This window comes from Delphinus delphis, chromosome 11 (genome assembly GCF_949987515.2).
Source record: "Delphinus delphis chromosome 11, mDelDel1.2, whole genome shotgun sequence".
Taxonomy (NCBI): Eukaryota; Metazoa; Chordata; class Mammalia; order Artiodactyla; family Delphinidae; genus Delphinus; species Delphinus delphis.
In genome coordinates, this window is record NC_082693.1 from 82,994,679 (window position 1) to 83,015,603 (window position 20,925).

Sequence of the window (20,925 nt, forward strand, 5' to 3'; positions counted from 1 at the left end):
CTGGAGGCTGGTACGGAAAGTAAAGAGAAAGAAGGTGAGAAAACATCAGATTAAAAGGGTTTGGAAGTGAACACTGGACATATTCCCTCATGGTACAAGTGCAGTGTTATAACTGTTCAATGGTGATTTAGTAACTGCTGAATTTTTAATTTCCATGTGCTTCTTATTTTTTTTTTCTTTGTAATGCCAGAGAATGTTGCTTGGGTCCTTCAACAACTGACTTGGTCTGATTCTCACGGCACAATGTAGTAATCAGTCTGGGGTCTGTACTTTTCATTGGAACACTGAAAACTTACAGTTCAGCAAAGATTAGAAGGATGATTCCATTGGAACTGCACTAACATTGGTCATTTGCCACATGAAGACAGCCAGATCTTTCACCAGAAAGAAACACATGATGGGCTTTGGGCCCCTGTTGATGGGGTCACTCTTAATTATGGAAAACTTCTGAAAATAGCTTGATTACATGGCCTTTTGACTTCTGTACAGCTTGGATGACAGACTTGTAGACCCTGAAGCTGATGGTGACAAAGAGGAGAGCCAGGATGATGTAAGAAGCCACAGTGATGATGCTGAAATCTCCAGGGTAAGTAGCACTATCAGTGTGGAGCAAGAACCAAGCTCATCTTTCTTCACCTTGTGCCAGAAAAATCAGACGGTGCATTGCAAAGGAGGCTACAGAGCAGGTTCCCAGGCAACTCCCTCCCGTGTCCCCTCCCCCTATCACTAGGTGTGGAAGGTTGGGCCCCAGAGGACAAAGAGGATTTAGATGGAATTGACTGGCTTCCAATGGCTCTACCATGGGCTTTTCCAAGGAGGGCGGAGGAGAAAGAGGGGAAATAAAATAATCACACGGTCGGCTCTCCCAAGTCCCTTCACTCCTTCTGGTTCGTGCTTATACTCTGACTACTAGTAATGTTTTGATATATAGCCTTCCAGACTTTCTCTATTATTTTATATGTTAACTAGAACTTTTCTTATTTAATATTTCACTTAAAAATCCCTTATCCCTTTGCATTTTTCCCCACTGAAAGGGTTCCCTAATTGTTTCCTTTTGTCTCTCTGCCCCTGCCCTAATCCCATTCCCCTGAGGTAGATTCTAGTAATGTTTTGATATATAGCCTTCCAGACTTCCTCAATTATTTTATATGCTAACTGGAACCATGACTGTTTTCACTGGATGGAACCTTGGAGATCATCTTTCCATCTCTCCTTACCCCCTCCCACTAAACCTCCCCCCACCACCACTGCAGGCTTCCAGAAGATACATAAGCTAAATGCCCCACCTGAAACACCACCTCAGCCAGCGATTGGCAGAACTTGGACTAGAACCCAGGTCTTTTCAGTCCTAGTTAAATGATCTTTCTGCTGCTTTCCACAACTTTATTTTTTAGCCTGTTTCATGACCTAAAGAAGCAGTTTCTGTAAGATGGATTTAAGTGGTTTATGGCCAGATTTAGTTTACAAGGTGACCATTCATTTCCTGATGGAAAACAAGCAAACAGACAAACCAACAAATACCCTTCTAACCAAATAGAAATGGCTATGGTTCGTCTCCTCCGTTCCTCCTTTGGCCTCAGTGACTGGCCTACAGGCTCAGTGCTCTGCTTTCCTGGAGCAGCTTTCTTGTGCTAAGATCATCCTTAGATCCATCTATCATACAGTCAGCTTTTGCTTCTTATTCTGTTTTCTTATTGGTCACTTGCTTGGGCATAGGTACAGCTCTCCCTGCTTTCTCTTCAAGTGCTCCCAGAAAAACTGAACTTAAACCAGCCAGGCCATTCGAGTTGCTGATTTTCTGGGTATGTTCAAGGTGTTCCCCATAAAAACCAGGATTCTCCCCTGGTGTGGGACATCATGTTTCTTTTTCCGTACATTCCATACCTGAAATTTATAGCTTGACCAGTAAATTCTGACCCACCTTAAACTGCTAGTCTTGACTTTTTCTTTAAATTTTTAAACAGACCCCTCTCCAAGCTTTCTAAGTTCAACTCGAGCACACACATACATCTCCATTTATAGTTAGAAAATGCACACTTTCACAAAATAACACTAATAAAAACCTTGGGGTCTCACTCTACCTCCACTCTTCTTTCACCCCAATCACTCTCAGAACTTCTCAGTCACCTGGCCCACCTAGAAGTGCTAGGATCAATCTTCACACCAGGCCTAGATCTTTGGACTTTGTTCAAAGTCCATCATGTCTTCTGAGTTATAGTAAACATGCTTGCTTTAACTGTAGTTCGATCTCTGACAGACAGAATTCATAGTGATCTTTGGATATGGGAATTCTATTTTTTTTTTTTTGGATTCTTTTTTTTTTTGAACAAACTTGTTTTCAAGGAAGAACATGTCAGAGAGTGAATGCCAAAGAGACCCACTTTGCAAATATAATGTGCAGTTAATAGAATACAAGTGAGCTCTTCTGAGTTTGATGGTGGTGGTTGTTGCTTGGGGATCTCTCTTTCACCTAAGCCTCTGCCTGTTGTTGTTTCCCCTCACATGTGCTTGTGCGTGTGCCGTGGGGGACATTAAACAAGCACCGTCTTGTTTCATGTGATTTTGCAGAATAATGCTCTCGTGTTTACCTTTCATATCCACTTTAAGGATGGAATCTGTTTTACAACTGGGACTGCTGCTATGACAAATTCTGTAGCATTGCCTTCAGTTCAGGCACATGCCTCTGAAACCTTAATCACTAACAGATGCTGTTCTGAATCAAGAATTCCCCTCTCTGGCTACTCAGCCTGAGCAATGAGCTGCCTAACTTGGATCCTACAGGCTTCTTGAGAAACTCCACAGGCTGCCTTACTAGCACACTGGTAACATGCAGAAGATTGATATTTTCCAGGCCCAAGCAGGACTTTGAAATAATACCTAGCAGTTGTAGAGAGCTATTTATTTTCCCCTCCTCCTACAAGTGTTTTCACATACATGATCTCATTTTATCCTTCAAATAGTCCTTGGAGTTAAGTAGGGAAAACAGTATTTTCCCCTAGGAACCTGAGGTCCAGAGATGTTAAGTAACTTGCTCAAGGTCACACATTAGCCTTGACTCCTAGTCTGGTGTTCCTTCTACTAAAATGACACTAGTATTTACTTTGTCCTGTGTCAAAATAATTCTAAAGTCTTTTCAGGTGCTGCATGAAACCAAACTGTCATTCTTACAGCTTGGATTTAATTAAATTTGTAACAGCTTTAGTGTTTTTGGTTTTTTTTTCCCCCTAGTCCTTAAATTATAAGGCAGTGATTTTGTGTGCCTAAAAATTATTTAGGGAGATTGTTCAGTAGATCCTGGTTCAGTAGATCAAAGGTGCAGCCCCCCAAAGACAAAAAGACAAAGCAGTATTTGTCTGGAAAAAATGCCTTGGAGGGAGAAAGTGAAACCTCCAGGGTCTGAGTTTTCTGGAGAGGGAGAAGAGTAAGAATAGAGAGAAATTTATGGAAAGATGTGAAGTTAGGTGCTGCTTATGTTAAGGGCCAGCAGGGGAATCCCTAGTGGTGGGATTGCTAGAAAGGACTCTAGCGAAGAAGAATGGTTGATAAGATGTTTGCTCTGTGGTGCAAGCTATGATCCTTCCTCGTGGTCCCTATATATTCAGCAAAACTTGTGTTTTATGTGAATGGAGGCTTTTCTATGAGAATTAAGGAAGAGGATGAGTTTTACTTCTGAATTGACATAATGGGGAACTGAGCAGAAGAGATCTTAAGAAGTTTGGATTTCTGCAGACTAGAATTGGAGGCTTAAACTCATTGCACCTAGCTACCTGTGGGATGGATAAGACCAGGTGACATCTGGGTGAATACATGATAGTTAGCATGAAGACATTACAGAAAATATTATTATTTTTGGAATACTCTCATGGCTTAGAAGAACTAGGATGTGATTAGAGATGTCATAAGAAAGGTGCACATCAAGAAAGTGAATGTGAACAAGGATGTTTGCAAACAGAGTAGGTGAAAGATTAAGAACCCTGAGATGCAGTTCCAGCTTTGGCCCATGTTGCAGAATGATTTTAACTAAGTTCTAGTGCCTTTGTTCCCTGTCCTATGCAATATGTAATGGTAGTTCACATGGACTTTTAATGCTTTTAATCTAACAACCAGGGCCTAAAAGGGGAATTTTCTATATCTGGAAATATTTAAGATCTTGAGAAAGACTTCTTAGTCTGAAGGAGCAGAGGATGGGGAGGTGCAAGCCACAGAACCAAAACATTAATTTTCTTTTTTTAAAATAATTAATTATTAAAAAAATTTTTTTGGCTGCGTTGGGTCTTTGTTGCTGAGCGCAGGCTTTCTCTAGTTGCGGAGAGCAGGGGCTACCCTTTGTTGTGGTGGTTTCTCTTGTTGGACCACAGGCTCTAGGTGTGTGGGCTTCAGTAGTTGCAGCATGCAGGCTCCAGTAGTTGTGGCTCATGGACTCCAGAGTGCAGGCTCAGTAGTTGTGGCGGATGGGCTTAGTTGCTCCATAGCATGTGGGATCTTCCTGGACCAGGGATCAAACCCATGTCCCCTGCATTGGCAGGCGGACACCCTGCACCACCAGGGAAGTCCCAAAGCATTAATTTTCAATTCAGAAAAGAACAGACATTTTACATGAATGTAAGGAGTAAAAATGTCCTCTTTGCAGAGAAATGTGAACCCAGATATGCTGCCTTAGAAATAAAGCCATGTCCTTATTTATGGTATGGATACTGGAGAGTCCCAATCTTCTTCACAATTTAGGGGCTGAGATGACAACAGGATTCGATAAGAACACTTATATTGAATAATTTCAATCCTCTCGGTAACAAAGTGAATTAGCATCATCTGCTGAAAAATAAGGGTTTGGATTATAGAAGTTTGTGGGCTTCATAAGATGTACAGATTAGTTCTGGGAGAAGTAAACTAGGGAGGCAATAATAAATTAATGACAAGGCTGCCTATGAGTGGCTAAGGTCAAAGAACCTCTAGTCTTATACAAAGTATTCAAATAAAGGCTCACTCCACATTTTACTGTCACAAAATTCAAGTCTTTTTGAGAATACTGCTCAGGTGGGCTTCCCATTTTCCCCTCCTTCCCCATCATGGGACAAGGAGGACCAAGCAAAGAAAAGGCCGTTATTCTTCTGGCTGCCTTTTCATCACTTATTCTTTCAATCAGCAAATATTTGTTGAGCAGCTACTAGTCTAGGTGTTCTGGGTCAGGTGGTAGGAATGCAACTGCAGACAAAACAGACCCCTCCTCATGAACTTATTTTGTAATCATTTTAACTCCTTGGATTAAAATACTGCCTTTGAAGTTTATGCTGAATATAAAAATACCACCCCTTCTCTTTCTTGTTGCTATTATTTACCAAATAAGCCATTTGTTGAAGGTTTTGATGCTTGTTCTTTGAGTCCGGGTTATGGGTGTGAGGAGAGCTGAGGATTCTTTGAGCTGTCTCTCCACTTTTCAGATGAAAGAGATCATGCTCTGAATCTCTTTTTTTGTAAGCCATTTTCTATCACTGAAAAGATTGATTGGTTATCACAGTCTTGCTCTGGGACACCTTAACCTATTCAGCAAAGATAACAATGAATATGATGGCCATACCCTTGGTTTGATCCTTGCCTTGAGGCTGAGTTTTAACCAGCATTTATTGCTCCATCATGTATTTTACCATTTGGGTTCAAGAAGCAGTTGCTTTCTCTAATCCTGTAAGTCCTCAAATTCCTGGACATATTCCCTTTTATTCCTGCTTGCACTGTGGTCAATTCTTTTCTGAGCTCATCTCTTTCTTGTAATACCTTGCTGTATTAGTTTGCTAGGGCTGATGTAACAAAATACCACAAACTGCGTGACTTAACAGGAATTTACCATCTCACAGTACTGGAGGCTTTTCCTGCTCATTATTTTGGTAAAAATATATTGCATTTTATGAAGCAAATATTAAATGTTCCTATATAAACTTTGGCTAGAAGATATTGTATTACGGCTCATTACATTGAACCCTAATCCAATATGACTGGCGTTCTTATATACGATGAGGAGCTTAGGACATAGCCATGCACAGAGGGAAAACCACGTGAAAATACAGGCAGAAAATAGCCGTTTGCCAGACAAAAAGAGAGGCCTCAGAAGAAACCAACTCTGCCAATACCTTCCTTGATCTTGGACTTCCAAACTCCAGAATCGTGAGAAAATAAATTTCTGTTGTTTAAGCCACTCAGTCTGAGGTCCTTTGCTATGGGAGCCCTACCAAACGGATATAGGATCCTGGTTGCAACTTTCTGCTTGGCTTCTTATGTTCTCAGCTCCGTATTATTTACAAATGAGCAAATTCCTGGAGGTTAATTGCATTGCTGAAAGTTCGGTTCATCTTAATATATTTCCATTCCCTCTGAAGATCTTGGATTCTCAAGTCTTAGTTGTCTTGTTGAATTCCAGGTTTTTTCCTTTAGTCCTGTGAGACCACAGAAAGTTTTATTCAGCTTCTAGCCTCATAGCCGCCCCCTTCTGCTCAATTCTCAGATGCTAGACTCTACACTGCTTGTGAATCAGCAGATGCATGAGGGGAGCAGAATTTGGGGCTTATCTCAACATACTTCTTGGTTCTTGGAGAGCTTTACTTCTCAAGTCCTGGCTGCCTTGATCGTTTCTTATGCTTTCAAACAGATGTAGTTTTTACTTTATCCAACTTTTCTAGGTTTTTGTTTGTTTGTTTGTTTTCGTAGGGAGGTCTGGTTTGATATAAACATGTCTATCAAAGCCATAACTGGAATTATTTTTATATTAATTTTTAACGTAGGCATTTTATTAAATTCTCTTATTGTCTGTAATAGATTTTTTTAAAAAAAATTTATTTTATTGAAGTATAGTTGATTTACAATGTTGTGTTAGTTTCTGGTGTATAGCAAAGTGATTCAGGTATACATATATACATTCTTTTTCATATTCTTTTCCATTATGATTTATCATAGGATATTGAATATAGTTCCCTGTGCTATACAGTAGGACCTTATTGTTTATCCATTTTATATATAATAGTTTGCATCTTGTAATAGCTTTTTTTAAATAAATTTATTTATTTATTCATTTATTTAATTTTTGGCTGCATTGGGTCTTCGCTGGTGCATGTGGACTTTCTCTAGTTGCAGTGAGCGGGGGCTACTCTTTGTTGCGGGGCGCAGGCTTCTCGTTGTGGTGGCTTCTCTGGTTGCAGAGCACAGGCTCTAGGCATGTGGACTTCAGTAGTTGTGGCACACGGGCTTCAGTAGTTGTGGCTCACGGGCTGTAGAGCGCAGGCTCAGTAGTTGTGGTGCACGAGCTTAGTTGCTCCACGTCATGTGGGATCTTCCCAGACCAGGGCTTGAACCCGTGTCCCCTGCATTAACAGGCAGATTCTTAACCACTGCGCCACCAGGGAAGCCCCTTGTAATAGCTTTTTGATTGGATCTTGTTTGCATCCCTTCAAAATTTATTTGTTGAAACCTAATCTCTAATGTGATGGTATTTGAAGGTAGGGATCTGGGGTGTTGATTATGTCATGAGGGTGGAGCTCTCATGATTGGGATTACTGTAGTGAAAAAGACCCCAGGGAGCTCCCTCACCTATTCTGCCATAGGGAGACACAGTGAAAGGATGGCCATCTACAAACCAGGAAGCAGGCCCTTACTGGACACCAAATTTGTCAGCACCTTTATCTTGGAACTGCCAGCTTTCAGAACTGTGAGAAATAAATTTCTGTTGTTTATAAGCCACGCAGTGTATGGTATTCTGCTAGAGCAGCCCTAACTAAGACAGTAAGTATCATATCTTAGTCTTCCAGCATTGAATATTGTTGTGAAGTATGAAGCCACTCTAATTTTTCTCTTTGTATTAGGTATGAGGAAGAATGTGATACTGTAACAAAGTATAAGATACAATGATTGAAATAAGATTGAACTTTATATCTCTCTCATCTATCAGTCTGGCTGATCTAAGGTATCAGAGCAACTGCTGCATAGTTATCCAGGGAGCAATTTATTCTGTCTTGTTGCTCCACTGTCCCCTGGCGCATTATTCTCACCCCCAAGATTAAAGGTGGGATGTTGGCACGTCTACATTCCAGCTTGCAAAAGAGGCAAAGGGGCAAAATTCAGAGAAAGCAGCTTTTCTTTAAATTTTGGATGATTTTGCACACTTCACTTTAGTGTGTATCCAATTGTCCAGCACATACTCATATGGCCACCCTAACTAACTGCAAAGAAAGTTAGGAGATGCAGTGTCTAGCTGGGTGGCTATACAGCCAGAAATAAGAGGAAATTTAGGGGTAACAAATAGGAATGTGTCTCAAATTGTAGGTTACTTAATCATTTTGCCTGCATGCCCAAAGTTTTTTGTTTTGTTTTTTTCATCTTTGAGGTCCAGTGCTATCACTAGGATATGTTTTAGTGTAGATTGTACTGCATGAAGGGTTTTTTTTTTTTGGAGGGGGGTGTTAGAGATTGCTAGTTCAAGTTACAGATTTAAGTCTTTTAGATTTTTCAAAATTATGTCTTTAAATTATTCTTTTGTTCTTTTCATTTTGTGTTGATTTTGTTTTTGTCTGTAATTCACATCTATGATTTTGTTTGTTTTTCTCTATCCTGTTCTTCTATCTTTTAGTGTGATTTTGGTGATGGCTCTTTGTGCTGCTTAATGTAGCCTGATTTCTTGGATGGATTTTTTTCCTTTATTTTTTAAGTCTGCCAGCTTGTGTTTCATCTCCTCCAGTTCTCTGCCTTAAGCTCTTTGATTCATTAGGTGCCGTATATTTATGACCATATATTTGGTCATCATTTTTATCTGAACAGTAGCCATATTTTTCTGGTGTGTGTTCATCACCTGCCGTGTGTTTTTCCCACATTTTTCTTCCTGTTCCTGAAATAACTTTGCATACATACTTGGCTGGTTCTTTTTTGCTTTTTACTTTTGTGAATGAGGTGAATTCTTCCAGTTATTTTTGAGAGGTTTCTTCAGGGAAGAGACTGGAGCAGTGTTCCAGGCAAGCAGTAACTTTCTTTGGTTCACAGCAAAGCTCTTTATGGCTCAGCAGTGTGTGTGTGTGTGTGTGTGTGTGTGTGTGTGTGTGTGTGTGTGTACTGTTTTAACCTTCATTTCTCCCCAGTGCAAAGAAATCAGCAGTTTCTGGACTGCTCACAATTCAAGATCTATTTCCTTCAACCTTCCTCAAGGACATATTACTTCTCTCAAAAGTGTGTGTTTCCTTGTTCATTTCTACCTCCGCTGCCCATTCTATGGGGTTTGGAGAAGCTTCCTCTAAAGACCAGGCCTCCTGTTCCCATTGTTCCAGACAAGACTGGTGCTGTTGCCCCTTATGTTGTGCCCTGTGCCTTGTTAACTGTGCTCTGCCTGATTTGTTTGAGATCCTCTCCCACAGCTGTCTCTTTAGGCATTTCCCTACATCCCTGTTTGACTTTCCCTACTATTTCTCAAATATTATAGTTCAAAGTTACAGGTATCTCCTAGCTTTACCAAAGATGACCTCTCTCTCTTTTTCATTGCTGCTTTGATTTCTTAAAAAAAAGTGGGTAGAGCCATTTTTTCTCTGGCATTTTATAATTAGGTACCGTGAATATCCATTTAGAGGACTCCATTATTGTTTTGTTAGGATTAACTCCCTTAGATGGTATATTTACAAAATTTCAAGAATTCCAATCTGTTTTTCAAAAAAGTTATATAAATCTATACTACTCTTCCACTAGTACAGTCTGTTTTCCTATACCCTTACTAATACATATATAGAGATTTGACTATTTGATATTCTAACATGGTATGCCCCTTAAGCTGCACTTTTCATTATTACATGGCAAATAATTATAGCTTCTTTTGAGAATTTTCTATTACTGTCTGTTAGTGATTTTTGCTTCTTTTGGTGCCATTGTCAACTTTCTATGGATTAATATGAGCTTTTTCTTAAAGGTGTATTTTTCTCAGTTAGTCATTTGCATGTTTTAGTTTTATTTTCAATGTACTATTTTGCCAAATAAAAATATATTTATAAGAATAAATATAAAGCAAGTTTAATATTTTCCTGTATACCTTGGGTATCATTTTCTTTAACACACCAAGATTATATATTCACATATATATTTCTTTAGTGGTATAGATTTTGTTTTTCTATTTAAATCTCAAATAAGTCCAGAATTTGTTTTGAATTGAGTATGAATATTAATGTAGCTTATTTTCCCCATAACTGATAGTCAAGTGCTCCATCACCATTTATAGACTAATTTATTTTTCTCACTGATTTAAGATGCCACTATTAACAAATTAATCTTATGCTTATGAAGAAATGGTTCTAAACTCTAAATTTTCTTCCACTGCTTGCTTGTTTTTATGGAAGTACTACAATATTTTAATTATTATTTTATATATTAATATATTTTATGTTCTAGTAGGACAAAGTCCTATCATTACTATAATTTCTGAAATCTCCCACTTAGTTTCATCTACTATTCTTCCAGATGAACTTCAGAATCATTTGTTGCGTTTCCAAAAATAAATCCTCAAACCCACTGGGATTGCACTGAGTTTATTTATTTATTTGGGAAGAATTGACATCTTGATAATATTAAGTCTTCTGAGCCAGTAACATGATATAGTCCTCCATTTAGACAAGCTTTCTTTTATGTTCTTCAATAACAATATTGTGGTTTTATTCACAGAGATTCTGCACATTTCTCTTGAGTTTAACTCTTAGGTGATATGTGTTTTGCTATTAGGAACTCAGTTTATTTTCTAATTTATTGTTGCTGGAATGTAGGAAAATATTGAGCTTTATTTATTTTGTAGTTACTGCTCTACTAATCTTTCTTATAAATCCTAGTTGCTTTTCAGATTATTTTGTTGAGTTTTATACCTATCCAATGATGTCATCTGTAAGTAATGTTACTTTTTCTTCCTCTTTCCAATATTCGTACTTTTAAATTTGCTTTCTTTCCCAATTGCATTGGCAAACTTTTCCAAAATTGGCAGGCATATTTCACTTGTTCTTGATTATAATAAGAATGCTTCTATTTTACTGTTAAAGTGACTTTTTTTTTGGTAGAGAACGAGTAATTGGGTCTATTAAAAATATTTTGATTTTCCCATCTAACAATCACTGTCTTTTAATTGGTATGTAAATCATTTACCATTAATGTAACTATTGGTTGTATTTAAGCCTCCTTTATATTATTTGTTTTTTTGCTTGTCCCCTCTAGTTTTGTTCCTTTTTACTTTTCCTACCTTCTTTTTTTCTTGGTAATCCATTTTAATTTGTTGACTTGCTATATCTCTTTGTATTTTTTTAGTGCTTGTTTTAGCAATTATGATATACATAACTAAGTTAATATCTTTTTAATTCAAGCAAAATGCAGAAGCAAAATTTGGAGCCACAGAGTGTTTTGGGCAAAAGAGTTAAATTAATCTAATTGTATTTTAACAAGATAACTTTGTTGCTCTGTTGAGAATAGACTCTAGGAGTATAAGGGCTAAAGTAGGGAGACTTGCCAATATAGGGGAAATATAAGGAAATAAGTTTAAGGAGTTTCCTCTTATTACAATTTTGCTGAGAGTTTTTTATCAAGAAAGTGTTAATTTTGTCAAATGCTTTTTCTGCTTCTATCGAGGAAATTATTGAGGAAATCATTTTATTCTGTTAATGTGGTGAATTGTATTGGTTTATTTTTCAATGCAACTAACCTTGCATTCCTGGGATAAAACCCTCTTAGTCATGAGGTATTATCCTCGTTATGACTTTCATAACAGCAGTGAAAGCACAGAGTCCTAACCATTGGACCACCAGGGAATTCCCCCTTTATTAATTTTTGATTTAATATGACTTAATCCTTCTAAACTCATTGATACTTGTTTATGCCCAATATCTGATCTATACTGATGAATGTACCATGAGTACTTAAAATATTCTGTAGTTGTTTGGGTATGGTGTTCTATAAATGTCAGATCATGCTGGCTGGTAAAGATGTTTCAGTTATCTATGGCTATGCAACATATGTCCCGCATATTTAGTGGCTTAAAACAACAACATTTACTTGGCTCAAATTCTGCTGTTTCAGCAAGGCTTAGTGGGAACAGTTTACTATGTCCCACCCAGCATCAGCTCGGACATCTCAAAGGCAGGTTCCACTCAGCATCAGCTAGTTGGGGCTGGGCTGGAAGCTGGAAACTGGAATCATCTTAAGCTACTTAGGCATCTCTCTCTATTTTAATGTGGTCTCATTATGTGGCCTCTGCAGCATGGTGGCTTAGGGGAGCTGTTGGTTTAAAGCACTCAAGTTGCATGTTTTGAGAGAGGGAGAAAACCAGGTAGAAGATATATTGCCTTTTTTGACTTAGCCTTGGAAGTCATACAGCTTACAGCTTACTTCTGCCATGTTCTGTTTGTAGTGGTAGTCACAGAATGATGTCTATCCAGTCAAGAAGAGAGGCAATAGACTCCAACTTTTGATGGGGGTGTGATGAGGTTCTGGAAGAGCATGTGAGGCTGTAAATACTGCTGAGGACATTTTTGGAAAATAAAACTTGTCACAGTATTGTTCAAATCTCTTTCTAATAATACTAGCTTCTTTTTTTACTCTATTGATAACTGAGAAGAGGGCTAATATCTTAAACTATGAGTGTAGACTTACACATTCCTTCATTTTGTTCTGCTAGTTTTTGCTTCATTTCTTTTGAAATTTTGCTGTTGGTTGCATACACATTTTAAATTATGTCTCCCTGAAGAATTGTTCTACATATCTTATAAACCCCATAGGAAACTATTATCTTTGCTTTAAATAGTCAAATATTTAGAGAAATTGAGAAATTAAAAAGTCATTTATATTTGCCCATATATTTTTTGGCACTCTTCATTCCTCACAGATCTAAATTTCTCTCTGATATTTTTCTCAAGCCTGATGTGCAGGTCTACTATTTATGAATTTTCTCAGATTTTATTTGACTATGTCTTTATTTTGCCTCCAATTTCAAAGCATAGTTTTTCTGGATGTAGGATTCTAGGTCAATGATGTTTTCCTTTCAGTGCTTTATAGGTGTCATTTCATTGTCATCTGGTTGCACTATTTCTCCTTTTTTTTTTTTTTTTTTTTTGCGGTACGCGGGCTTCTCACTGTTGTGGCCTCTCCCGTTGTGGTGCACAGGCTCTGGATGCACAGGTTCAGCGGCCATGCCTCACAGGCCCAGCTGCTCCGCGGCATGTGGGATCTTCCCGGACCAGGGCACAAACCCGTGTCCCCTGCATCGGCAGGTGGACTCTCAACCACTGTGCCACCAGGGAAGCCCACTATTTCTTTTTTTAACTAATTATTTTTTGGCTGCGTTGGGTCTTCATTGCTGCATGTGGGCTTTCTCTAGTTGTGGGGAGCAGGGGCTACTCGTCGTTGTGGTGTGTGGGCTTCTCATCGCGGTGGCTTCTCTTTGTTGCAGAGCACAGGCTCTAAGCATGTGGGCTTCAGTAGTTGTGGCATGTGGCCTCAGTAGTTGTGGCTTGCAGGCTCTAGAGCGCAGGCTCACTAGTTGTGGTGCACAGGCTTAGCTGCTACGTGGCATGTGGGATCTTCCCAGACTAGGGCTTGAACCCGTGTCCCTTGCATTGGTAGGTGGATTCTTAAACACTGAGCCACCAGGGAAGTCCCTGGTTGCACTATTTCTAATGAGAAGTGAGCAATCTTTCTTGTTCATCTGTATGTAATGTACCTTTTTTCTCTGATCCCTTTACATATTTTCACTTACTTTTTAGTTTTCAGCAATTTGACTGTGATGTGCCTAGGTGTGGTTTTTCTTAGGTTTATCAAGCTAGAGTTAGTTGAGCTTCTTGAAGAATTCGTGGCCATTGTTTCTTTAATTTTTTTTTCTCCAATATCTTTTCCCTTTCCTTCTAGAATTCCAATTACATATTTGTTAGATAACTTGATATCGTTCCACAGGCCACTGAGGCTGTATTCATTTTTTTAGTCTTATTTTCTTTTTTGTGAGCTTTGGTTTAGATATAGTTTCTTTTGTCTAATCTCCAAAACTAATCTTTCCCCTGCAATGAATAGTCTGTGGTTAAGCCTATGCAGTGAATTTTTCATTTCAGATACATTTTTTTGAGTTCTAGAATGTCCATTCCTTTTTTCTCCCTAATTTTTATTTCTCTTTTTAGATTCTGCATCTAGTCACTCAGCACTTGAACATATTTATAATACAGTATTCCCTTGGCATCCACAGGGGATTGGTTCCACTGTAGATATCAAAATCCACAGATGCTCAAGTCCTATAGTAAGCCCTCTGTATCTGCAAATTTTGTATCCACGGATTCAACCAACTGCAGAATGTAAACGTAGTACATGATGCACAGTTGGTTGAATCCGTGGATGCAGAACAGACGGGTGTGAAGGCCGACTGTATATTTATTGAAAAAGTTTGTGTATAGGTGGACTCATGCATTTCAAAGCCCTGTTGTTCAAGGGTCAACTGTCGCTATTGTAAAGTCCTTGTCATTTAATTCCAACATTAGTGCAGTCTCTGGGTTTCTACTGACTTTTTCTTCCTGCTTTTGGGTTTTAATAAGTTTTTCCTGGTTCTTCATCAGTTTGGTAATTTTTCGTTGTATGCTAGACATTTATGATGCAAAATTGTTGAAAATCTGGCGAGAGGATGTTTGAGATTATGTCTTCCATTAAACAGTGTTGAGGTTTGTTTTGGCTGACAGGAAATTTACTCAATCAGCTTGATCCTACTTGATTTTAAGCTTTCTTTGTGAGAGTCTAGAATAGTCCTTAATCTAGTGATAGAATAAGTCTTCACTTAACATCTGTCCATCCTAGGGTTGAAACTAAATGCCTGGGGTATTCAGGCAAGTCTCTTCATTTGGCTTGTGAAAATAGGAACATCTCTCAGTATTGTAAGAGCTTTGGAATCTGCATTAATCTCATGGCCCTGAAGTAGCTGTTTCCTATAAGACCCTTTGGAGTCTTGCTCTGTGCATGCACAACTTAGTATTCATCCAGAGACTAAAAGGGATCTCTATGCAAATATAAGGGGCTAGTCTATATAGCTCTCTCTTCTTTGGTGCCTTTGCTCACAAATTTCACTTTGCTGTCTACGTGTCAAGTTTTCTCCTCTCTATTTGTAATCCACTCTCTGTGCTGCTATTTGTATTGATACAGTGTTCCTAGGCAGAAAGCCAGAGCGATATAATGTTCACCGCATGCATTTTTGCTCTCTCAAGAACAACACTTGTATTGTTTTGTCTAATGCCTAAAGCAGTTTCTTCACTTATTTTTGTTCAATTTTTTATTGAAGTATAATTGACATATTAATTGCAGGTGTACAACATAATGATTCAATATTTGTATATGTTGCATAATTATTTGTGTTCAATTTTTGAATTGTTTATTGTGGGAGGATAAATATTGATATGATACTAATTACTTCATCATAGTGAGAACTATATGTCTAAACATGTCAAATTTGAGATGTCTATAAGGTAACCAGATAGCAAAGTGTGGTAGGCTGTTGAATACATGAAATTGGAGTTCAAGGATGAGGTCCATGCTGGAGACATAAATTTGGTATTCATTAGCGTAAATAATATATATAAAGTTTTGAAGTGGACGAGATCGCCTAAAGAGTTGGTATAGATTGAGAGGAAATATAAAGACTGAGCCTTTGGGCAATTTTAAAATATCAGGGAGTTAAGGAAGGATCAACAAATTCAGAAACATCAAGTGGGTAGGAGCAAAACTGGTATCATGTGATGACCTAGAAGCCAAGTGAAGATGTTTCAAGGAAGAGGTAATGATTGACTGTGTCAACTTGTGCTGATTAGTTAAGTAAGATAAGAATGTGAACTGATCATTGGGTTTATCAAACATTGGTGTCATAATGACCTTGACACCAGCAGTTCCAGTGGAGTGGTGGGGATGAAAACCTAACTGGAGTGAATTCAAATCGGAATGGGGGGAGGGGGGATTGGAGGTAGAGAGTATGGAGACCTTATAAAATTAAGAATATAAAGATTATGTGGAAAGGAATGTAAATATAGATAATAAGGAATATAATACAGTAATTATTTGTCTTTGAATGCTTGATAGAACTTTTCTTGGAAACCATTGGACCTGAACTGATGGAGGGATAATTCCAGGCATGTTCCAGTAAATGTTCAATTACTGGCTCTCTGAAAAGAAAAAGCCCTGATTTGTAGCCTTTGCCAATTTCTGTGATGAAAATACTCCCATCATGGGATATTTCAAGCTGCTAATGTAATGTCACTGAACACAGAGTTGGGAAGACATACATTCATCCACTCTCAAGAGGTCAACATATCACTGAGTATCTGGTCATCTTTTCCAGTTTATTGTATTATTATTGCTTTATTAATATTTTTATTTTATGTATTCTTGGATTCGTTTTAACATTTTATATTTTCCTGAAAAATTATCCACTTCATTTATGTTAGGTTGTTTCAAAGGAGAAAACATGACAAGTGCTGTGAATTATTTAGGAATCACAAATGTACAAAGTTTTGTTTACTCCCTTCATTTGGGTGAAAATAAAGTAATTATAACATAGTATAATATAAAAGAAATCCTTGCTGAAAGCAGAAATATGGTGGTCCACTTTCATCACTCTTCTGTCAAAAACAAACTATATGTTATACAAGAAGTATGAATATAGAATTGTCTTCTAATGTATTGATTATGAGATATGCACGCAAGATTGAATAGGACCTTTTACATTTAAAAGTCTGCTTGAGCAGAAGAAAGACTAAATTGAAAACATTGCCAAAAACCTTGTGGCGTCCTTCCTAGGAGATTTCTTCAAGTATATTCTACTGAATTTTTCATTTGTCCTATCATGTTTTTAATTTCTAAGAATTTTTTTTCTATCATCTTGTTTTTGTTTATGGTTACAGCATCTTACCTTATGGAAGATATTAATTTATTTTTGAAGTTTTCTTCTATTTCCACTATTGAACCTTTTCCTCCAAATTTCTTCATCTGCCATTTGGTTTACTTTTGTTTTTCCCTTAACTGTTATAGTCTTTCCTCAAATGTCTGTTGAACTTGGTAGTCCCATCATATTTAAGAGCTAAGAGGCTCTGTATCTGTGTGTTTGTGTGTAGGTTTTAAATGGTGTGCTTCATGGTTGGGTGATAGAAACGGGCTATTTCTTTGGGAGAATCAAAAATCATGTATAGATATATGATATTTTTCCCCCAGTGGGTCAATTTCTCCAGAGCAAAATTCTTTAATTGACTACCAGACAGTTGTAAAATCTTGGCTACCAGTATTCTGGGAACCAAGTTATGAATGGGAGCTCCCACATACCGCTGTTCAGTATGTTCTTTCCATTATTTTCCCTTTTTTATTTTCTTTTAGTAGCGCAGCTTACCTCAATTCTCAATGAGCCTGGTGTTCCTAAGTCCAGGGTCTATTTCAGTATGTAAGAGAAGAAAGCCTTCAAACTTCTGCCAACGTTGGGGAAAAATAGTCATTCAGCTGGTGGAGTGAACTGGTGGCCCAGGAATCCTACTGCTTCTTGTTCCGACTTTTCAATCAGTTCACCCATATTTAGCTCCACCAATACATTCACTTTCTGGGATACCTGAGGAATCCAGTTACTAAGACTCTCTTGGATTCTGCAGCCCAAATTATATTAGTTCTGGGCTTCCTTCACGGGCAGTTTGATTTCAGTTTTCTCTGGTCTGCTAGTCAGTTCTACTTGTCCATCTGCTTTCTTGTTTCCAAATTTATGTTGCTTTCATCTCCTTTGCTATTCTCTATATCTGTGAGTTTTTTAATCTTAAACTCCTTTAATCCCATTTTAGTGAGGTTTCAGGAGGAGTGAGTCAAGATTAACATCAAGTTCTGTCTTCTCTGTTCAACGTCATTTTGCCTAGCTTGAGTTTTATTCTTACGTAGAACTACCTTTCTCTCTCTCTGATTTCAGAGCCCTTTCAACCTTAGACATGTCTTTTTAGCACAGAAAATATTTCTCCTGTTATATCACTGATTACAGTGTATGTTCTGTGTTTTCAAGCCATTTTCTTTGAGATCTATCTCTGAGATTACCTTCCCTGTGAACCAAATCTGACTGACCTTCCCCAACAGAGCCAATCTGTACAATCTCTGTATTTCCATAGCACTTTAAATAATCCTGTGTTATAGCACTCACCACAGTGTTTTGCCAAATAATTTTTGTTTTATATTTCTCCCCTGACTGTAAATCCCTTGAGGCACATTTTATGCAGTCAATATATGTAATGGAATGAACAAGTGAAACAGGGTGTGGTTTAGAGAGATTACTGAGCAGATGAAGAAACACAAAGAAGAAATGAAGAAAAAAATTTGTAAAAATGGGAAAATTTGCCACAGTAAATTGAAGACTTTTTAAGTCACAATCTAAGGTTTATTGAGAAGTAGGGCAGGCTGTGGCATGGAAAGAGTTCAGGAGCATTTATCAGAGATGAATGAGGGAAAGGCTTTTACTGAGTAAAAGGAACATGTGCATTGCATTGTGGGGGAAAAACCAGTAAATGACCTTAGATGGGAAAACAGTCCTGTAAACAGAATACCAATGAATTCTTCTTTGATTCACTCCATTCTAAACTGAGCCTCAAAAATTCTTCCTGCTGTTTACTGTCTCTTTTAGGAGCTATGATTTAACATGAGACCTGGTGGTATGGGCAGCATTGAATGAAGCTGTCTGATACTGAGCACGACTGAGGATGGATGGACAGGGATTTCCTGTATTTCTATATTGGTAAAGTAATTTGGTGTCTGCAATTCTATATAATATGTTGGGTGATGGTTAGAGAAGGGGGTTTAAATGAGATATTCTCTAGGATTCCAACCTTGGTTCATAGTGATGGCAGTGATAACAAAAAAAAGCTTATTAGCAATTACCTACCAGATTTAAAAGTTTAGTGCTTGTACTTGAAGTATAGGAGAGGATGATTCTATATAAAATTTCAATGAAAAAACCATTTTTGGCCTATATCATATGAATTGACTGTATTGGTTGGCCCAAATTTCCTTGAGCAAAGCAAATTTGGCCTTGATCTGTTAGTCAACATCTCTTGACCTTTTTAGTACCAATGGGCCTCTTTGCCATCTGGTGGAATTTAAATGAATAAAATAAGATACACTGAATTACAAAGAGAACATTATATTTATATACAGTTATCAAAGTATTAAATTCATGGCATCAATGTATATGTACTTTATTAACACATGAAATTATAAAACAATGCATTTAAAATATAGCTAAGTTAAATTTTTATTTATTAAAGACAGTATTAGTATAAAGGCTTTTGTTGCTTAGCTTAAATGAGAACATTAAACTCTGGTGTAGTACCTGATTCATCTCTTTCAGTGACTGGCCAATAATTATAGATAGGGAATACTGAAAAGCAACATGGATCTGGGTCTCCTATGTGAAAACATGTGGCTTTCATGGGAAAACATTTGGAAAATATGGTGGCTGATTTACTGTGAACTGCAGAGTTGCTCAATAGTTAGTCATCCATGTTTCATGCTGAGCATCTGTGAGCAGGAAGACAGTCATCACATGCAATTCTAGTAACAAGTTAGCTACCACCATAGTTTTGAAGTAGTGATAAATGTAAATGATATTTTTAGGTATCTGTAGTAAATATAATGTGATATAAAATATTTGTGATTTTTATTGGTAACAAAGTTGCAGATGCAGCTAATGTTGCTGTGATGTGTTGCCTGTATTTATACTTGAGGGAAATGTCAAGATAGAGTCTAGTGAAAAAGAAAAGAAAATTTTTTTCTCCCAGCCATGATTACAAACTTCTCAAATTCTACCCTTGGACCCCAGGTTGAGCATGTTTGTCTTAGATTCTTTATTCTAGTCTCACTCATGACCCTCTACCATATTAGTCATGAATTTTTAGACAATAACATTGGAACCGGTCTCAGTTCCTTCTCTGCTATACTGCTTTAGTTTAATCGGTATTGAAGAAGGTGTTTTTGGCAAAGATGTTTGATTCTAGATGGTGAAATCTGAGAAGAGTGAACTAGGCCAGAAACCATGGAGTCTGGTTGTTTTCAGATCTAAAAAGTGACTTGCTGTAAGAATAAATTTGCCCTGCTTTTCTTCAGGACTTGAGAAAGGTTGAGCCCATTTTTGTTACTATGTTGAACCTTTTTCTTTGTCAACCACAAGGAAAGATCTGAATCAGAGACACGTGGTATGATGTCTGGCCCCCAGAGGTATAGTTAGCCCAACAGAGTTAGCCTGCAAAGCATACTCTGAATTTATGGTTTTAATCAAAGCAACTAGTCTGGATTTGTTTAGTTTCTTTTTTCGTGTTAATGGAGATAGTGTGTAGGGAAAAAAGAAACTTTATTTCTGCTGTAGGCTTAGATCCAGCCAGAAAGCCATAGTGAACCCTAATCCTGTAATCTATGTTGAGTTTTCTAAACATATACATTTCAGATATGTATAATTGAGATATATATAGTAACAATCATTTTAATGGAAAGTAGCTTTACAACGTTTGGTCTAGTGTCTCTTCCAAATATTATGACTTTGAGGCCATCCTTATAATTTAAAATTGAACACATTGTTCAAAAGTTGAACACGTTGTACCTAATTCTCTGTGTGCAATGTTTTTTGAGGTTTGGAAAAATAGTGAAGACTTTCATTTTGTGTGAGATTCTCAAATGAGAACAAGGAATAGGGACTTAGTTTGCGTTTGAAAGCCCTTGAATTCCACATTTGTTACGCAGTAACTCCCCATGATCAGTACAAAATGGGTACTAGAAAAACCCTACTTTTAAGAGGAGTCCATTTTAAATAGTGACAAAATTTTTAAGATAAATAGTGAAAAAAGATTTAATTAGGGCGTAAGCTTGAAAAAGAAATAAAATCATTAAAACTATTTTATTTCACATTACAAAATT

The 20,925-nt window shown here is 37.5% G+C and overlaps 1 pseudogene; it reads right to left on the reverse strand.

Moving 5' to 3' along the window:
- Window positions 1–233: 233 nt before the first annotated feature.
- Window positions 234–9,288, reverse strand: LOC132434332 (reticulon-3 pseudogene; annotated as a pseudogene).
- Window positions 9,289–20,925: the final 11,637 nt, after the last annotated feature.